Below are 5,443 nucleotides of genomic sequence, written 5' to 3'. Positions count from 1 at the left end.
TATTATTGATGCCAAGTAGTGCTTACTGGTAGGAACCTAACACAGATGGCACCTGATCTTGATGGAACATGAAATGGATGGCAGACCCATACTGATACAGAGGAGGATGCTTGAAGCGAACCATTGGACTGAACACAGGGACCCCAATGAATGAGCTAGAGAACAGACTGAAGGAGCTGGAAGTGTCTGCAACCCTATGGGAAGAACAAAATTATTGACTAACCAAATATACCATATCTCCCAGGGACAAAATCAACAGGCAATGAGGTCTCACAGAGAGACTTGTGGCTCCACATGTATATGCAGCAGAGAATAGCATTCTATGGCATCAATGAGAGGAGAGGACTTAGATCCCGTGAAGGCTCATTTCCTCAGTGTTGGGGAATGGCAAGGAATTGAGGTGGGAGAGGGAGTTTGAGAGAGGGAGGTTGGGAGAGGGAACACCTTTATGAAGGAAACGAGGGGGGAGGAACATGGGATTAGAAGAAAGGGGATAACATCTGAAATTTATATACAGAAAACAACCAATAAAAAAGAGAATTTCAATGAAAATGCATGTAACCTAATAAAAATATGCAAGAGAAAACAATTATACTTGCCAATATTAGACTTGAATTCTCCTACCACATCAAGTCCTACATAACCCCACATACTTAAAAGGCAAGATTCATATATACATTCTCATTTCCTGAAGATAATAGAGAATATTAAGAAGGAAATGAACAACCCCCTTAACGAAATACAGGAGATATTTGTCATGGATGAAAACCTGATCAGTATTATGGAGCAAGATGACATTTATGTGTTTGAAATTAACAGCTAGAGGACAAAAGACACAGAATATATGGTTATTCCTGTTTACCTACAAGAAAAATTCAGATACTCAAGTTACACTCACCATACTTGCTCTTCACTGTTCAGCCAGCCTGTTCTTATGGCTGTACCACGAAACAACACTGAAGATAAACTCTATAATCTCCTACACTTGAGAATGTGCCAGTGAAGATGTCTACAAAAACTGAGGAAACTGATAGACCCCTGAATTGTTGTGAGTACCAGAATATTAATGGGAATGGTCCAAATGGCATACATGAAGAAGGTTCACCAAGTGAAATGGAAACAGATGAACCAGATGAGTCCAGCCAGGATCAAGAGCTTCCTCAGAGATGAGAAAAGTCAGTCTGAAGATTAAGTTGGAGGAGATAACAATTCTGAAAATGGATTGTGTACTGAAGAAACATGCAAAGGTCAACTTATGGGACACAAAAAGTGATTGTTTACATTCCAGTTGAATAATTTAGGCAACACTGATGTCAACTACATTAAAAAATGATACCAGGCATATCAGATTTGATGATAGGCAGCTTCAGCTAGAGGAAAGATCTTTTCTTGCTTTGGACTGAGATCCTTACTTGAAGAAGAGATGTTTTGATGAGAATGCTGCAGAGGATTTTGAGAAACATGAAAGTGTGGAATATAAACCTACAAAAAGTCCTGTCTTGAAGTTAAAAGACTGCATTGAGCTTTGTACAACAAAAGAGAAACTAGGAGCTGAAGATCCCTGGTATTGTCTAAGTTGTAAAGAGCATCCGCAGGACACACAGAAACTAGATGTGTGGTCCCTGCCTCCAGATTTCCTGGTGCATCTCAAGAAATTCTCCTATAGTGGCTACATGAGGGACAAGTTAGAAACATTAGTTGATTTCTCCGTCAGTGACTTAGATATATCATAATTCCTAATTAACCCAAATGCAGACCCTTGCTGCTATAATTTTATTGCTATTTACAACCAATATGGAGGGATGGGAAGAGGGCATTATACTGCTTTATTAAAAGACAAAGATGATGGAAAATAGTACTATTTTGATGTCAGTAGCGTCTCCATGGCATCTGAAGACCAAATTGTGTCCAAAGTAGTCTATGTGCTCTTCCACCAGAGACACCACACTTTCAGTGCAACTGGCTTCTTCCCTCTTGATCAAGAAACTAAGAATGCTTTAGCTGCCACAGGTATCCCCCTGAAAATCGATGAAGACAGCAATGATAATGACAAGACATAGAAAATGAAAAGTATATGCACACTAATTAACCAAAGTCCAAGAAGCCATATGAGAGACTTTCCTGCTGGTGTTGGCAATGGAGATTGAGTTTCCAGCACATTAACAGAAGTCTGAGATGAAGAGTTTCAGATGCCCAGATTTAAATCCCTTATGAGATTTTAAGTTGTGCAGCACTTAAAGTGAAACACAATGCAACTTTAACAGAAACATCTCTTAATACATTTACAGTCTTGTATTTACAAGCTAAATATATATAGGAAATCACAAATAAATCCCTTTTAAGTTTGAAAATTACAAAGTAAATACAGGATAACACAAATAAACAAGCAGAAGCACTTAAAGAGGAAACACATAAATACCTTAAAGAAATACAGAAGAAAATTATCAAACAGGTGAAGGACTTGAACAAAACCATCATGGATCTAAAAATGGAAATAGAAATACAGGTATAGAATAGAAATAATAGGTATAGAAAAGAATGAAGATTTCGAACTCAAAGGGCCAATAAATAACTTCAACAAAATTTTCGGGAAATAAAACCCTTCCCTAACCCAAAGAAAGTAATGCCCATAAACATACAAGACACCTACAGAACACCAAACAGATTTCATCAGAAAATAAATTTCTCCTGTGACATAATAAAACACCAAGTCCATAGAAAAAAGAAAAAAATCTTGAAAGCTGTAAGGAAAAAATGTCAAGTAACATATAAAGATAGACCTAACAGAATTACACCCAACTTCTCAACAGAGACTCTGAAACACAGAAGATCCTGGGCAGATGTCATACATACACCAAGAGAACAAAACTGCCACCCAGGCTACTGTAACCAGGAAAACTCGCAATTACTGTAGATGGAAAATCCAATAGAATTAAACAATAACTTTCCACAAATCAAGCTCTACAGCGGATAATAAAAGGAAAAGTCCAACACAACTAGGGAAAATACACCCAAGAAAAAGCAACATAATAATATGCATTCAGCAAACACAAAACAAGATAGCCACAAAACCCAGATGTCTCTCAAATGAATAACTGATGCAGAAATTGTGGCTCATTTATATAATGGAATACTATTCAGCTAATAAAAACAAAGACATCTACCAGATGGCTGAAAAAACCTAACGAATTATCTAGCCTCCTTTGTTATTAGGGAAATGGAAATAAAAAAAACCCTGAGATCCCACCGCACACCAGTCAGAATGGATAAGATCAACAACTCAGGTGACAATAAATGTTATAGAAGATGTAGAGAAAGAGGAACACTCCTCCATTGTTGACCAGATTGCAAGCTGGTATAACCAGTCTGGAAATCAGTCTGGTGGTTCTTCAGAAAACTGGACATAGTACTGCCTGGGAACCCAGCTATAACACTTTTGGGAAGGTTCCCAAAAGATGCTCTAATATATAACAAGGAACATTCTCTACCATGTTAATAGCAGCCTTATTTATCATAGCCAGAAGCAGGAAAGAGCCCAGATGTCCTTCAGCAGAAGAATGGATACAGAATTTGTAGTACATTTACATAATGGAGTACTACTCAGGAATTAAGGACAATGACTTCATGAAATTTCTAGCCAAATGCAAGGAACTTGAAGATATCACCTTGAGTAAGGTAACCCAGTCACAAAAGAACACTCATGAAATATACTCACTAATAATGAGGACACATGCCACACTTTGTTCATAGCAGCCTTATTTATAATAGCCAGAAGCTGGAAAGAAACACGATGTTCCTCAACAGAGGAATATATACAGAAATTGAGGTGCATTTACACAATGGAGTATTACTCAGGCAGTAAAAATTATGACTTTGTGAAATTCTTAAGCAAATTGATGGAACAAAAATACCATTCTGAATGAAGTAACACAATCACAATAGAACACATATATTATGTAATCACTGATAAGTGGATATGAGGAAAAAAGCTCAGTTACTTGATGCAACTGGGTATCCCCTCATTTATAAGAAAGTTTTATTTGGGCACCTTCCCTAAATTCTTCTTTAAGGGGATGCTTAAACTAAGTGAGCATATTAGAGGTTCCAGAAGATAGTGACAAGGAGCTAGAATATACAATTCCAGCCCTTTTTCAATAAGAATTCCATGTTTCTCTGAACCCTGATTTCAAGAGTGGTACTTCCTCAACAGTAAGAGTTTTATCCTGTTTGCCCTGCTGAGGGCTTTGTGGAAAGTTTCTTATAAGGGACACTACCATGTAACTCCCCTTCTCTCTATGGACAAGGATAAGTTCATGTGTATTTTACACGTTGACAATTTTGTGATACAAAAGAATATTGTTGGAGCTGAACTAAATCATGCGGCCTGAAACAGGACATCTGGTGATCCCTGAGGGAGACAGGGCAGACAGTGCCTTTTCTACCTCAAGATCATTCCAAGAAGCTTGTGAAGAGATCTAGTATACATGGAAGAGAAGAACACCTTGAGTTGGCTCCAAAATATATAGGAGAAAGAAAGATATACATCTGATAGGATATGTTCCTTGGATAATTTCAACAAGCACATTTACAAAGAAACAAAGAGAACATTATGAAACACATGTTTTGGAAGAGGTATGGAAGTTGTGTCAAATTGGCAGCTCAGTTGCTACATGTAACGAAATTTCCAATTTCCTTTTCCTGTCAGTTTTCCAGAAAGTAAAAACAAATGAAAAAACAACTAAGTCCTAAATGTAGGCTTATGCTATATTTCTTCAACATTCTTGCATCATTTATAATCATTTGGGATTCTTTTAAACATTTGGGATCATTACTATTTCATAGTATGTTTTCTTCACTTACAGCAAAAGGAAAATAAAAAGCCTCTGTTATCCCCAAACATTAGTTCCCAGCCACTAGTATCATAGAATTTAGGAATTATACTTAACTCCACAAAAGTCACACCAACTCCCCTTTTTTAAGTTAAATCAGTGTTATCCTATTTTTTAACATTCACACACACACACACACACAGCCTGATCAAGTATAATGTACTTGAGTAAAAGTAGGTTTAAGTACCAATCAGACACAGGCTTTCTAGACTTTTCTATATGAATCATTATTAAATTAATCTAATCTTCCTTCCTGACTTTCCTTGGATTAACTACTGTTTCCTGCATATCTGGCATCATCATGACTGCAGAATATAATCTAAACTTGTACACTGGTGACAGTAAAGCTATCTCTGAGTATTGTTTTGTAAGGTAGGCATAGTGTAAATAAACTATTAGGCAAGACTCAGCTTTGATACAGTAAATATACTGTTGCATCTATGGGAGGTATTTAAAATTCGCTAACTTGCTTTTTGTAATTCTTTTCTTCTCTATATGTCATGCTGACAGAATTAAATGGTTTATCATCTTCTCTATATTTTTTTCATGAGTAT

The 5,443-nt window shown here is 36.7% G+C and overlaps 1 pseudogene across 1 annotated transcript; it reads left to right on the top strand.

Moving 5' to 3' along the window:
• The first annotated feature begins 718 nt into the window (after window positions 1–718).
• Window positions 719–2,089, top strand: LOC308415069 (ubiquitin carboxyl-terminal hydrolase 15-like; annotated as a pseudogene). The gene has a single exon. The product of its transcript is annotated as a ubiquitin carboxyl-terminal hydrolase 15-like (transcript).
• The last annotated feature ends 3,354 nt before the right edge of the window (window positions 2,090–5,443 follow it).

This window comes from Micromys minutus, assembly GCF_963924665.1.
Source record: "Micromys minutus genome assembly, chromosome: X".
NCBI classification, from domain to species: Eukaryota; Metazoa; Chordata; class Mammalia; order Rodentia; family Muridae; genus Micromys; species Micromys minutus.
The sequence above is the reverse complement of the archived record's forward strand: the minus strand, read 5'-3'. Positions and strand labels throughout refer to the sequence as shown.